Below are 16,701 nucleotides of genomic sequence, written 5' to 3'. Positions count from 1 at the left end.
AGGGAGCCTGTTCCAGTGCTAAACAACCCTTTTCCTAATATCCAACTTAAATTTCCCTTGGCACAACTTCAGGCCATTCGTTCAGGTCCTGTCACCACAGAGAAGAGATCAGTGTCTGCCCCTCCTCTTCCCCTCAGGAGGAATTTGTAGACTGTGATGAGGTCTCCCCTCAATCTCCTCTTCTGCAGGTTGAAAAAGCCAGGTGACCTCAGCCACTCTTCATAAGGCTTCCCCTCAAGGCCCTTCATCATCTTCATTTCTCTCCTTTGGATGCTCTCTAACAGCTTAATATCCTTCTTACATTGCAGTGCCCAAAACTGCACACAATATTCAAGGTGAGGCTGCCCCAGTGCAGAGCAGAGCGGGACAATCCCTCCCTTAACTGGCTGGTGATGCTTTGCCTGATGCCCTTCAGGACACAGTTGACCCTCCTGTCTGCCAGGGCATTGCTGACTCATATTCAGCTTCCCATCCACCAGGACCCCTAGGTCCCTTTCTGTGGCACTGCTTTCCAGCATCTTGTTCCCCAGTCTACAGGTACATCCAGGGTTGCCCCATCCCAGGTGCAGAATCCAGCACTTTCCCTTGTTGAAATTCATATGGTTGGTGATTGCCCAGTCCTCTGATTTGTCCAGGTCTCTCTGCAGGGCTTCCCTGCCTTCAAGGGAGTCAACAGCTCCTCCCAGTTTTGTATTGTCTGCAAAAATGCTTATTATCCCTTTCAGTCCTGCATCCAAATAATTTGGGAAGATTTTGAAGAGCACAGGGCCCAAGATGGAGCCCTGTGGAACCTCACTAGTGACATTTCACCAGTCTGATGTATCCTCACTTACTATAACCCCTTGTACCCAATCTGTGAGCCAGTTGTTCACCCTTTGCATTATATGTTTATCCACCCGTATGTTGAACATTTTGTCCAGAAGGATACTTTAAGAGATAGTATCAAAAGCTTTGCTGAAATCCAAAAAGATTACATCAGCTAGCTTCCCTTGACCAACTAGGTGGATTACCTTGTCATAAAAGGAAATTAAATTTGACAAACAGAACCTTCCTCTCATGAAGCCTTGCTGGTTGTGACCAATGACAGCTGTGTCTTTCAGGTGTTTCTCAATAACTCCCAGAATAATCTTCTCCATAATTTAACTGGTTACTGAAGTGAGATTGACAAGCCTGTAGCTTGCATGGTTGTCCTTCTTGTCCTTCTTGAAAACTGGGATAATATTAGCAAGCTTCCAGTCAGCTGGGACCTCTCCAGATTCCGAAGTCCATTCAAAAATCATCGAGAGAAGCCTCATGATGACATCGGGCAGCTCTTTAAGTATTCTTAGAGGTATCCCATCAGGCCCCTTAGACTTACAGGGATCCAGCTGGAGCAGCAGATCCCACACAAGTTCAGAGTTGACTAGAATTTTATAATTCTCACAGACGCAGTCCTCCATCTCAGGGCACTGAAACCCCTTAGTCCATCATTGGTGTTGAAGACAGGAAAAGAAAGCATTAAACACCTCTGTTTTTTCTGTGTCCTTGTTTTGGGGTGACCACCCTCATCCTGTAATGGGCCAAAGTTATTTCTGCACTGTCTTTTACTTTAACTTATTCTTAAAAACCTCTTTTTATTGTCCCTACAGTTCTGGCCACCATCAACTCCAACTCTGGCCTCATAAATGTTCTGGCAAGCAGCATCTCTGTATTCCTCCCATGTCACCAGACCTTGCTTCCACTGGGCATACAACTTTTTGCTTTAACTCCAAAAGAAGACTGTTTTTGCTTTAACTCCCTGTTCATCCAAGCCAACCTTCTGACTCATTTGCTTGACTTCTGAAATTTTGGAATTGTCTGCTCCTGTGCTCTTAGGAGGTGGTGCCTAAAAAGTGACCAATACTGAAGGACCCCAGCACCCTCAAAAGCATTTCCCCAGGGGATCTTACTCCCTAGTACCCTGAGCAGCCTGAAGTCTGCTCTCCTCATGTCCAGGGTTGAAGTTTTGCTGGCACTTTTTGTCCTGTCAATAGAGATTTAAACTTGATTGCTTAGTAATCACTGTGGTCAAGATGGCCACCAGTCTCCACTTCACTCACAAGACCCACTCTGTAAACGATCAGCAAATCAAGGGTATCCTTTCTAGTCGGCTTCTTTAGTATCTATACCATGGAGATATCACCCAGGTGTTTTAGGAATCTTCTGGACCTGTTCGTGCCAGCTGCGTGGTGTACCCAGTTAAGTGGTGTTCCTGGTAAGTTGAAGTCCCCCATAAGGAAAATGGCTGTTGACTTGGAAGTGTCCTTTAGTTCCTCCAAAAGTAATTCATAGTTCAGAGAAAACAGATTTTTTATTTTCACAATTCAAATAATATTTGAACAAAAGGAAGCCACACAGTGCAAGTCAAAACAATTGTAATCGCTCAGCCAAAAAGTCTTTGCCCAAATTAATCATAAATCTCTACGTAAAGTTCAGACTGAGTCCTCCCATCTGTCCTCTTCTGTTCTGTCCCATGTATCTTCAAAGTACAGCCAGCCCTGGACCTTAAATGTGGGCATGTCTTCACTGTGAACACAAAACATCACTAATTCCTCCTATGTTTACATGAAAACTTCAGCTTTATCAACCGTGAGTTTCTAGAAGATGAATCACCACACATTCTGACCATCATTTTCCCCATAAGCAATTACTATTTTCTGGTCTGTGTGTCAAGACATAAAACTCAAAGGTTGAGTGCAAAACTCATCCCAGCTCATGTTGTGCAGTAGGAGTGTAATGAAAAGATAGCACACGAAACAGAGCTGTGTTGCTCTGCTGTGAAGCAGATGTCAGGTTCACTTTCATTCTTGAGAATTTTATTTTCTTCTTTTGAGGGAACACAAACACATACTTTGCTATTTTAAAAGTCTACTCATGTAGAAATGAGTCAGCATCAGGATGTTTGGTAACAACCTTTTACAAAATAAAACTAATGAAAATTGAATGAAAACTAAAGAAAACTAAGGAGAAAGAGGCTGGAATGAGTCTGCTTAAATGAGGAAAATGATGGAGTGTATTTTTTCTTAGAGGTTAATTCCATTCTCCATTTTTTTATCTCACTGATACCAGTGACTTCATTGACTCCACCATTTCTCTTTATTGAAAGGTCAGGAAAAAAGAAGCCCAGAATAGCTATAGCTATTCAGCATCTTCCACCTGTTTAAGCATACTGTTATCCAACAGTCATTGGGATCCAAATATTAGCGTAAACTGTTCTGTTCACACACATTTACATGTACTCTGGAACTGAAGCTGGGGGTTGGGATGGAGAGCAGTAGACAAATGGAGGGAAAAGAGGGAGACAGAAAGAGAGAGATTATAGGTCCATGAATAGTCACATCAGCATGAAAGAAAAGTCCTAAGTTTTGCCTTGTATTTTTTTTCCAGTGGAGGGCAAGGAGGGGGGTGGGGAAACCAGTATAATTTTTTCAAGCAGAGAAATTAAAAAAAATTCTCAGCTCTGCAACATGGTGCCACATCAAATTTCTCTCAGATATATTTTTTTTTTTCTTGTAGCTCCTTTCCTTCTGTGGATGTGCTAAGTATCTACCCACAGGTTTCAACCAGAGCTGTAGTAGCTGTCTCTTGGCAAGATTCTATTCTGAGACACAACCACTGCACTTGGGGAAGCAGGTGGTTCCTAGTTCAATGTGAATTTCAGGAGTCAAAAAAAATATTCTCTCTAGAAGTTAGCAAAGCCAAAGTATTTTGAAATGGAAGACAGCCTGCTCATCACAGAAGAACTGCTTGCCAAATTAGTTGTCTGGAAGAGAGAATACCAAGATGCAAGACCTGGTTCTGTGTAGCCAACATCAACAACATGAACATCAGTGCTGGATGAGTAGCTATCCTGTGTCTAGCTTCCCTAATTAATATTGAAAGCAATGTGCAGTGATGCTGAGATCAATATATTAGCTTAATTGCCACAGTGAGGTCTCTCACTCAAGATGCACAAGTTTGAGAAATCGGTCTGAATCTGAGAAAAAAACAGCCTGAATTTGTTTTCCCACATCCTGATTCCTTGTATCACGCTCTGGTGTTGTGTTACTGGTTACACTGGTTATGCAGGTCCTCAGTGTGACTAGAAATCCTATCCATCCCTTCCAATATCTGCATATGGTGGCAATGAAATGCTTTTTTCTTTGACTTTTGTTGCCTGATTTTCACTCCTGAAAACTCCCAATTAGCAGTATCTACTGCACCAAATAAATACTGCTTGCCTCACATCTCCAGCCTGAACATTCAACCAGTGCCTATAAATTCCACAAATATGGGTATGTCACAGGCTAAACAACCTACCCTTCACTTCTTTATACAGTCATGTGCAAACATGTACCTTACTTTTCACAGAAATATTCAAAGTTTTTTTGAAAGTGACACTTTCTACAGAAGCTTTGTTTTCTCTGTGATTTAGAAATCTTGTAGCAGTTGACTTTTTAAGTCAGGCAAACTATTACTGTCAGAGCCTTGAATGTCTCTAATTTCATTCTGCTTTGTCTTCCTTCCAGAAATCATTAATTAAGGACATTATTCTGAAGCACTAGTGCCTGAATACGCCAATGAAAATTCAGTTAAATGACTCAGCTTCTGAGAACGAATTTGTTTCTTTTCAAACAAAGCACTAGACCTTCATGGATGCAGAAAAGCAAAAGGTTTAGAACAATCTCTTCAGATTTTGTGAGCAATTTTTAAGCTTTGCTTGCTACCAGTTAGTCTGTGGCTTTCTCAATCTGCTGAAAGCTAAGCATGCGTCACTATCTTTTGCATTTTATCCTGAGGAGTTCATAACTCACAATTTTGTTGATGGGATTTGCCACTGTAGCATGCTGAATTCCTGTAACATGAATTGTCTCTCATCTTCCTATGAAATACTTATTTTTTAGAAAAAAAAAAACCAACAGAAACTATTAGTCATGGAATCATTTTCCTGTAAGTAGAAGATATAGCTAAACCAAACCATTAGACAAGCTTTGTAACAATTGCTGCAATCCGTGGCAGGGACATAAGGAAAACAGATTAGATCCACAAAGCACATATCTTGTCACTGTCTGTAGAGTCTAAAGAGAATGGACTGTTTTATTTCCTGGATTCATAGATCACTAATGAAGCATAATTGTATCTCCATGATGGTTTCATGCTAATTGAAGGAGACTACAAAGGAAACCAGCTTTTAATGGGCAGTTAACATTAGTCTTCTTTCAAGGTAGTTCCAGCTATTTTTTCACCACTGTTTCTGTCATTATTTCATCCTTTCAGAGAACACATAGACATAGAAATAATCTGAACACAATATAACTTTTATATTATATAAATATTTTAATATCTTCTTACAAAGACATCATGTTTTTTATTGGATTTCCAATTTTCACTAGCTTTCCTACACTAGTATAAATTCAGCTTCATGTATTGTCATGATACACAGTTCTAAGTTGTATTTTCTATACATTCTCTTATTCATTATCTTTGTGAGGCCTAGTACAGTAGGAAAAGTCCTGTCTTGGTCTCTCCTATGGGAGACCACTGCACATCAAGGACCTAAAGACCCACATAGCAGTTCACCTGAGTAGGCACAGGTCTATGTGGTGCTGTGCTGTGCCCAGCATAGCCTTCACATTGTGTTATGCTGCACAAATCCTCGGCCACAGGACGAGATCAGCCAGCTCACTGTAATGGAGGAACCTGCAGGCAGCTCCCACTTTCCAACAGCGATTACACCACCTGTGTCGCATTACCTTCACCTAAAAGTGCAGCAAGAAGTTGAAACATCCTTTATGAACGGAGTTGTTCTCTTGTAAGATAATTTTATGAAAGCTCAAATAACCAAAAAGGAGATACTTCGTTCCATGGGTGGATCTACACAGTTTGGCACGGGAAAATCAATCCAGGGTCCGCCCAATGCTGCATGAACATGGAGTTCCCAGTAGCTGAAGAGATATAAGATATATCCACTAACCATATTATTCTTCCTATTCTGTCTAAACAGTTATTTTATTAAGTCATTTATTACTGAGCCTTTCCTGCTGAGGTCCAAACAGAAGCCTCTATAATATTTCTCCCTCTCACCTCCTTAACCACCTGCCTGGCAAAGAGCAGGTCCATTTACTACTTCTGACTTCTTTTTTTCATTCTGAAACTGTTAATTACAGATACAAAGAAAGAAGTCAAGCCTTTTCTAATTATTTTTCCCCTATCTCCTCAGACAAACCGATTATTCTGTATCTGAGGCTACACAGTAGAGATTTTGGAACTGAAAAGAGGAAGCTGCAAGTCAGAGATGGTGTAAGCTAGGTTGCCTTCTTCATGAAGTGAAGGGTTAAGATCTCACACACTCCTTTCAGTTTTCTGTGGTTCAGACATTGAGCAGTATCTTCTTATAGTGTGACAAATTCGTCAATTTTCATTACATCCTTGTAACCTCAGTAGTTATACTGCTGAGGCAACATAATGTCTAATGTGGCTGTACATGTAATTCACAGCTCTTTAACTCCCTTTACTTGGCCACAAGTACAAGGCAACCCTAAGGTAAGCCAAAGTCTATCCTGAAACGTCTTCTAACTCCATTCTTTGTTTTCCTCTTCCAAGGAAGAGTTCTCGCAGTACTGGGATTAACCACAGTCCTTCCTTCACCTTCTTTTTATCCTGGAGAAGAGAAGGCTCAGGGTGAATTTCATCAGCGAGTGCAAATATTTGAAGGGTGGTTGCAAAGAGGACAGAGCCAGGCTCCTTTCAGTGGTGCCTCATGACAGGACCAGAGGCAATGGGCAGAAACTAAAACACAGGAAGTTCCCTCTAAACATGAGAAAACACTTCTTTTACTGTGAGGGTGACTGAGCAGCAGCACAGATTGATCAGGGAATTTGTGGAGTCTCCATCCTTGAAAACACTCAAAAGGTGTCTGGACAAGGTCCTGGGCAACCAACTCTAGGTGGTCTTTCTTTGAGCTTGGAGATTGGGCCAAGGGACCTTCAAAGATCCTGTTCAACCTTAACCATTCTATGATTCCTCATCCTTGGCAGAAAATCCCTATCCCTCCTGGTTTACCTCTTTCGTTTTTTCAAAGCTGAACTGAAGAGCTGTAATAAACTGTACTCAACAGCTTGTGAGAATAAGGAACTTTAAAAGTCTGAAATTTGATGGCTGTTGTGTTATCACAGTAAATCACAAACACATTTAGAAAAACTTTATATATGGTAATAGTTCATAGTTACTGTACCCAAGTTTGCAATAGGATAATCCTTCTTTTGACAGCTATCTACCCCTATCACAGTAAACATTTTCTCATTTACCACATCCGAGGAGCTAGAAAAACCTGCTGGCCATTTTAGAGGAATAGAATATTTGTAGGTTCCAGGAGATGATTCCTCATGCCATATATTCCAACGTGTGTTTATTTATATCTCTTATATGCAAAGCCTCCGTACACCACTCTTGCTGAAAGTCTTTAAAGGTGTCACAAGTTAAATGACTGTAAGAAAAAGTATGCTTAAGTACATGCAACTTTGTTTTTAGATTCTGTTCTGGAGTGATCACCTTTGAGTACATTAAAGAGCTAATAAAAAAAGCATAATCAGTTTGTCAACTTACATAAAATACATGCATTTAAGAAAGAGCCAGTGTTTAAGAAACTCTTTCAAAATATTTGTGTAAGTTTGGAGCTGGCATCCCCCCAAGTCTCCGAGACCCAGTGAAAGCCTTTTCCATCCCTTCCCTTTTGGGCAAAGGAAAAAAAACTATAGAAACTGAAAGAAGCCAAAACCAACCAAATTATACCAATATATATATATATATTTACATATATCACAGTTATATACAGTGAGAATACTATGTACAACCCCCAAAAAGGGAAAGGGAAAAGGGAAGAGGGAAAAGGGACAAAAAGGGACAAAACCAAAACAGATATGCTCAATAGAAACCTGGAAACCAGCAAAAATAAAGAACTAGCAAAATGAAATCTCACTACTTCCCTTGAGTAAAGCGGCACCCTCCACCTCCCACATGGCAAACAACAAGCCTGAGCAGGCCTCAACTCCCAGATAAGCGAGACCAACCGCAGGGACCTGCTGTCCCCCAAGTTTGCCAGAAGAGAAGAGAGGAAGAGGTCTCTTTCTCCATCTTATTTTTACCTCTGTTTGCGTAAAGGGATAGGGTGGAATAATTCCTTGGTTACCAGGAAGGAAGGCCTAAGACTCAAAACCATTACAATATTATTTTTCGACTAACCCAAATGATCAGTTATACACACATTCTTGAGAGTACCTGGTAAAAAAAAGAATATATATTTTCAGACATCATTACATTATTTCAACTTTTACATTAACTTTTTCAAAAAAGTGTTATTTTAGTTCTGTGGAAAAAGAATAAATCTCACCATTCTGGGCTTTACATACTTACTTGAAAAGTATAACTTGCCTACACATCCACAGTTGACAGTGCAGCAAAGTTGGATTTCACTCTTTTTCAAACACTTTGGAGTTTTTATTATTTTTGTAGAGGATTTTGGACGTGGCTCTGACTGAATCAAATTATGCTCCAAAAGCTTTTGAAGAGAAGTTCAGTCTCTCCAGGCACTCAGAATTCTCTTCTGTAGGCTGAAGAAGCTAATGGAAAGATTTAATCAAGTTTGATCAGGATTGACCTCTCTTCCAGGATTCAGATTTTCTGAAGTAGATTAGAACTCAAATAATGAACATTAACTCAGTCAGTAATGTATACATTTAAAAGGAAAATAATTCTATGATTTTGTTTTCCCTAGGAACCGTGTGTATAATCTACATTTCTAAATCTGCAGGCATAATTTAGTGCCACTACAATTTGACATTTAATGGTTCTGTAAATTATTACAATTTCAATAAAATATCATATTTAGAATTTAAAATTCAAAGACATAAAGTGGAAAATAAATTTGAAAAAAGTAGATAACCAATCATGACAGTAAAAATTAAAGCAGGCATTGAAAGGGCAGCAAACACCATAACTATTTCTCCATGGAGGGAATCTGTGCTTTTCAATTCTTCTTGTCTCAGTGATTTTAGCTCCCCTGGAGATGCTGTTTCACTTCATCAACTCCCAGTTCTACAGTTAAATTCCTACCACATAAAGCCCACAGCCCCAGTGAAGTCAACAGAGCTTGTCTTGGGCACTACACTCAGCTCTATGCTATCAACTTGAAGAGTTAGTATCATTCTGGCTGCCTAGATTCCAAAGCAATTCCAAGGATCTGAAGGAAAAAGCTTCTTAGAATTGCAGTAGCTGGAATTATTAATAATAGTTTATTAACAAGCTAAAATTTTGTTTTGAAGGCCCCATAGATGTCTGAAACAAACGTTGCTGAAACTTTCCAATTACATATTTAATACATCCATTTATCTGATAAAAAACAGTGCCATCTTAATGTTTATGTTTTTTCTTTAAAAAATTGATATGCTGTCAATCTAAGTTCCCCTGCAGCCTCACTCCCCCCATAGAAAGGTAATCACATTAGGTCCAAATTGCATTTGTTAGCCCTCAATCCTGCAATGCTATCAATTAATCTCTTTATCACTGCCAAATATTTACACTGAGATTTTCATTTTCAAAAAGCACATAAACTTAGGTCCTTGGATTCCCTGTTGCAGCAAGATCTCTCTAGCTGTGTCTGGGAGATGCTTTCACTTTTGGCTATCTGATTTCAGAAATGTCTCAACCTGATGAGAGAACCAAATGCTTTATTTTGAGTCACTGAAGAATCTATGTGTGCAACAAATGCTGAAAATTAGTTTTTCAAGATAATTCTCAAAGGTATAAAAACTAGTATCTATTCTATTAGCATATTATTGACAGGTGTATCTTCTTAGTGAGATGAACTGTTGCTCCCTGACTTTACAAACCAGTGTGAATATATCACGTTTAGTGATTTAGTCCTATCAGATTTGCATGAGTACAGCCAGAGCATGGCTTGCATAACACAGCTGATCAATAGGGCCTTGATAACATCGGCTCTGTGAATGAATCACTGTAAGGCTTTGACCTGTGTGAGTATTTTCCACATGACTGTTCGCTATTTGTTTGCTTAAGTAATGTTGCAGGGGTTTTTTAACATCTATTTCTTCATTCACATGCTGAGGTTTTTTGGGTTTCTTTTTGATATTCAAGATTCTTGCAGGTGATACAGACTAATTTTATCTACTAGGCTACTCATTTTCACAAATCAGCACGAGAAGTAGCCACAGGAGGGTTTTCCTATCATTTCTTTCAACAATATTAGAATACGTGATTTTTTTGTGTGTGTTTCCTGTCAAAAATATGTGCATGCAAAAATATACAAATTAAAAATAATGGTTCTTATTTTCACTTTCTGAGCTATAGATTGAACTTTGTGAAAGACTCTGCCTCACTCAGGTTAACACTTAAAACCCTCCCAATGGCAGAATTTCCAGAAAGCTCTCTGTGGCTATGAACTTACTCGAACACATTATGAATCCAGAAAAAAACATCACTGACATAGTGAGAAGTTACTTCTGGGAAGCAGCAGAGCCTCCACAAGCAATTGAATTAGTAAACTTAGCTTTTAATCATCTGTTATATTTTACAAGAACACACTTCATTACTTGATTATATATATACAAAAGAGGTGTTGTTCCATTCCCCTTATATATTATTGTATAAGCAGATTTTTATATATTATTAAAGTTGCTCATAAATTGTTAGCAGTTCAGATGCACATAAAATATTTATAGATGCAAGTGATACTTCATGAAAGCCTTCTCAACTGACAAATTCTTAACTACTGAATGCAACTAATTCCAATACATGGTTTAATGTACCTTGCAGCTGACTTTTCAGTGAGTCCTTAAGGCTCTTCTCAGTGGTGACAAGAAATAGGACAAGAGGCAACAGGCAGAAACTGATACACAGGAAGTTCCACCTGAATATGAGGAAGAACTTCTTTCCTGTGCAGTGACCAAGTGCTGGACCAGGTTGTCCAGAGAGGTTATGGAGTCTCCCCCACAGGAGATATTCAAGAACTGTCTGGATGCAATTCTGTGCCATGTGCTCTAATCTGACCCTGCTTGAGCAGGACGGTTGGACCAGATGACCCACTGTGGTCCCTTCCAATCTGATCCATTCTGTGATTCTGTGAACATCAAAAGTTAAACTTGTTGAATAATTTTTAAAGATTCTTTTTTTTGGGTTTCAACTATGAGTACTTCATTTTGTTAGCAATTAAATTAACATGCAAGATTTAATAATTTCAACTATCTTGTCATCTGAATCATAAAACCACAAGATTTTTTAGTCAAAATATTGGATTTTGAACCAGGCTATATTGAGCTCCTTATGAATTCATATACAGAGCTTTCTCCTGGAACACTAGGTAAGGTACTTTTTGGATGGCCACCTTATTATCTTGAAATATAGGTATGTGTCAAAAGTGCTGCTATGTAAATATGCTTCTTTAATATTTAATAAAACTCCTTTCTGTAAAATGGGACAACAAATGACAGATTCCCTTGGATTTTAAGTGGTCCTCATGTCTTTTCCAGTCAACACTGGAAACTATGTGACATTAAAATATGTGAGATTTTTTTCAGCTGAAATGTGAGGAAGAACATGACGGTCACTGGAGCTGCAAAAAGCCAAGTACAGTAACTGCCAAAAAAGTCATGTATATTGTAGGCTGGCTAGAATATAAAGCCTATGTAAAAGCCAGTAGGGATGAGCTGTTTAGTTGTGGGAAAGCGGAGTTAAGTGTACACAAAGATATTCTCATCCAAGTGTAACTCAATTACCAAATCTATCTCTTTATCTTCTATTATTTTTTAGAAATATATTATGGATTATCATTATACATTATGATATAATATATATAATATATAACATATAATATATAATATATAATATATATAATATCACATCTTTATGACTTCATAAATTCACAACATAAATGTTTTTATAACTGCTTAAATATATAAAAATTTTATTTTGGAGAGAGATTGAGATTGAGAGAGAGAGAAGGTGATGTACCATCTGAGCATAGATCTCAATCCCATTAAAAAGATCTCTTCATTGTTACCAGTAGTTTAGTTAAGAGAACCAAGGGAGGGTGGGCAGAGAGGAAAGCTCTCAGGATATAGGTCTAGAACCTACATGTTTGTGCTTCTATCAAATCAAGAAACCTTTATATAATAGAGGTAAACCAGAGAACACACCTTAATAACAGATAAGAAAGGAAAACTTTGTCATCAGCCCTCTGAGGCAGAAGCCAGTCATGACAGTCATGGTATATTTCTATTTTATGAATTCTTGCATTTAATGAAGAAAATTTTTGAAAGAAGTCACACTGAAGGTGGTGTTCAGTTCCCTTAGGTTCTATGGGACATTCTACCACAAAGATATTTCAATATAATCATTCCTATTTTATATAATGAAAATAAGATAATACACAAATTCTCACTGATGGTAGCTATTATTATTGTTATTGTTATTATTATTATTATTATTATTATTGTTATTATTTTGTTATTGTTATTATCTTTCTCTAGTTAATCAATTTTCCTGATTATTCTTTAAAATAAAAAAATAGTGAAAATCCATATACTTTAAAAGACCTGTCAGGACATAGAATACAATCAGTGAAGCAGTGGAATGAGCTGTTTACCAATGCAGCTGAAAATCCAGAAAAACAAACTTTCTGTTTGTTAAAAAACAGTTCTTGCATTTCATTTTTGAGCAAAACAAGTGAATCAGTGTGGCTGAACCGTCAGGCTTTAATTGCTCCAAAAGTGTGATGACAAACAGGGAGCAGTGCCAGAAATTCACATGATTTATTATCTTCCTACACTTCAGTTTCAAGCAAATGTACAATCCCAGAGGGATTCTGAACCACTCCCTGACAGGCCCTCAGCATTGAATTAATACACATGACAAAAGAAAATTTAATGTAGAGCATCAGAACTGATTAATGGAAGTCATGTCAGCTGTCAGTCCTCTGCAAACTAATCAGGCAAAATGCTCAAGAAGACTCAGTGCTGCATATGAAGGTTGACAGAAACTTTAAAGGGGACCAAAAAATAACAATAAATTATTATTAAAAAAGATAAAATATAAGAGAATAATTGGGATTTTTTTTTCTTTCAATGTTTAATATGTATTTATTGGCCAACTGCCAAGCAACTAGGGTGTTAGTCTACAAATTCATTCCCATGACTTTTGTTTTCTAATCTCTGGAGTAACTTCTTATTTCAAAACTTTTGATTGTTTCTTTAACAGAGTTCTAAAACACTACTGATGTAATAAAGCCAAGCAATTCTAAGTAAAAATAATCTCATCCACAGTGTAAGAATTTATATCAGGATGAACTAACTCATTCAACCATGTGCCAGGTCTTCCAAGACTGAAGTATTCCATCTTGGAAGAACTCCTCCTTTAAGCATGCCCAAAAATCAAACTCTCTATCCACTGACACACTTTCGGCATTGAATTATCTTTATAGTGTCATGTTGAGAGGACATAGTATGCCAAGAGAAAACCATGTAATGATTCATATAGGACAACCTAAAATGTCTTATCAAACATTCTGAATGTCCCTACACCCAGGTACGACTACAGTTGCTGCTGTTTTTTCTTTTAATATTGCTTGTCCTATAAAACATCAATTAATTCTTTTCAACACTGAAGTTCTTAGTCACAGTATAGGGCTTTCATGAATACTGTTCTGTCAGAAATATTGGACTCAGCTCAGCTCCTCCATCCTCTGAACATTTTGAACCATTGCACTAGTACCAAGCACTTCTATAGAATGCTATCCCCCCTATCACAGAACAATGTCTCCTTATGGCATTTTCTCATATCTGTGTGTGTCAGAAGTCAGAGTTCACTGCAGAACTGAGCAGATCCAATATATCTACTCCATCCATTGCTTTTATTTTTTGATGTATATTCTACATATAATCCCACGTAGAACCTTTACTACACTACTGGAGATCAAAAGCCAAGCCCAATGTGTCCATGCAACTTATACCCTTATTTATTCATACCATGTTTTCCCAGTGAAAAAGAGTTGAAGCTGACAGGCATCTTGAGCTAGTGAGGCAGATGGCCACAGGCCAATAGTTGCACTCTGAAAATCCTTCTTGATCTGCTTGCTAATTGCTCTTCCTGGTTTTGGGTCAGCTCAGCCCTTCAATAGCTGAATCCATAACTTCCCTAGTGTCATCCACCCCTATAGAGAATTCCCAGCTTCATCAGCCCATTTTCAGTCCTTCTCCATGAATCAGATCCCAGCTGAGACAATGTGGTGGGCATATGTGAACTCTTACATAGTCCCACTGTGCTTAGAGACAGTGAGGGACCACAGCTTGTCTAAAAATTTCAGTGCAAACATGTTGGACAGCCTGGTTCTCACATGGTACACCAAGTCCCATTTCTGCTTAAGCTTCCTTAAAGTCAACACTTCCCTAGAGTCCACACACATTTTGAAAAACTATAAACGTATGGAACGGACTTCAATGTAGGACCAGGAGATTTTCTTGGAGCTGGTTTTGTCACACCTTTTCTTCATCCCCAGATCCCTTGTTTTTCCATTTACTCTTCTTCAAGAGATCACAAATCCAGCTCCATCAGTTCCAGGACAACTCAGGCTCCCAGTCACTGGAGATACACTAGAGCAAAAGAGAAGTGTTTCCTTCTGGAACTTTCAAGGAAATTTCTCCCACAGAAGCAAACTGACAATGGTATCACATTTCACAAGAAGGGCTTTGGGGACACATCACTTTTGCCTGTTCATATTTCAGTCCAAAGAGAGAGTTCAGGTATGACAGATTAGGTGTTCGCTGTGTTGTGCATGCACATGTCTGAGAAAGAGCCAGGGAGGTGTCCTTTTCAGGGCCTTATTTTTGATTGTGATCTCTATGAATGAGAGAAGGAAAGTTCTGGATAGCAAAAATTGGGACAAATTGCCAGAATGAAGTCTGTGGTGTCTGATAAGCTACATTCTTGTGATATAAGAGATTCAAACTCATCTATGCACACAAAATTAAGGATCAACACCCAAGTGCTATATATCCATGGGGGCTGCTATACTCCATTCAGATACCAAAAGTGCCAAGCTGATGAGGGCAGACGTTTTCCAGCATATTTTACTTGCAGAGGAAGAGAGAGGTGCTTTATGAGCTGTGGGAAAATGTGGTCTTTCGTATTTCACAGTGACAGAGTTTTAAATCCTCTTCCTCTCCTCTACCTTTCCTCCCACAGCAGTTCCCTGGAAAAAGAGGAGCTCAGAGATAATCCACTAATTTAGGACGGTGGAGGATAGCAGGCATGATGCAGGTAAACTGGACAGAGCGTGATGTTGAGAAGTAGTCAAGGGGCCTTAGAACCCTTGGCATGGCCAGGGCATCTCATGGGCCCTGACATGTGCATGTAACCAGAGCACTTGTGAGAGCCTTCAGAGATCAAGTGGCTTAACAGGTGCCAAAGGTCTCATCAGGAGCTTAGGTCTAGGATAAATTTAAACTTAATTAATCCCCACAAGGGGATGTACCATCTAAGGAGTCTTTCTGCTGTGCCTTCTGCAACCCGACATGCCTGTCTCGTATTGGCCTTTTCAGCCACCAACACACTTGCAACAAACGTGGGTAGAGCCCTTCCCAAATATCCGTTCGCGAAGCCCAGCCATGATGATGAATCCCCACAATCTTTCTCACATTTGTGACAACTAATATCTAATTCTAGCCAAAATATGCTCTAAACAAAAACTGCCTAGCATGGTCATAACTGTGTGAGCTTGGAGTAATTAACTCAAACAGCAGAGCAGCTATTAGTTGCAGTTCCATTTACTGATGGATCATTGTTCATTTATATTAAGTATAAATATGTCTTGGGGTTACAGATAGGCTCTGCTCTCTCACTGTGGTTGTCAGCGCCACCTCTTTATGGTTCTCCTTGACTGTCCTTTAGGGAAAAAGAGACAGTTCAAAACAGCATGGCTATCAGGGCCTACAGCCTGCTCCTATTTCATGACTGACTGACACTGAGTTTCCTGAAGAAGAATCAGATCCATGCTCAGAAGAGAGTCCCACACATACTCTCTGCAAAAGTAGCTGGGCAGGCACAAAGAGCCCCTGTCTGTCCCCAGGCATACTGGTGAAACTCCATACTGTTAAACCACAAGGGCCAAATGTCAGCCCTGCAGCACTCAATGAGCCAACTCAGTCCAATGGCTTCCTTAAACCTCATGGAAAGTCCATGCTCCTTTTGCACAGGGAGGCTACTACACCATTACAGCCCATAAGTCATGTCCATCGCTGGCAGAGGCTGCATGATGATGGACATAAAACTGACACATGCCTGTGCCTTGATTTTGATTTCCGCAAGCAAACCCAAACTAAATATCCTGCCAGACATGTTATTGCACAATCAGGCATGTTATATTCTTCAGCCAGCACATCAGATGCTCTCAGGTTAATCACGTCAGTGAAACTAAGCAAACACTTCACAGTAGAATGGACTCATCCCGACAATCTACAAAGGATTAGGCAGTTGCCAATGGACGAATATTTTTCACTGAATAATCATTCTCTCTCTAATCCTCAGCTCTGTATCTTAGGGAAAATCCATAAAATACCTGCCAAAAATGAGCATAGGAGCTAAAAATCATACTTCTACTGGCTCAGCTCACAGGCTCAGCAGAATTAGCAGTTGTAC

This window comes from Corapipo altera, unplaced genomic scaffold (genome assembly GCF_003945725.1).
Source record: "Corapipo altera isolate COAL_440 unplaced genomic scaffold, ASM394572v1 1, whole genome shotgun sequence".
Lineage (NCBI taxonomy): Eukaryota > Metazoa > Chordata > Aves > Passeriformes > Pipridae > Corapipo > Corapipo altera.
The sequence above is the reverse complement of the archived record's forward strand: the minus strand, read 5'-3'. Positions refer to the sequence as shown.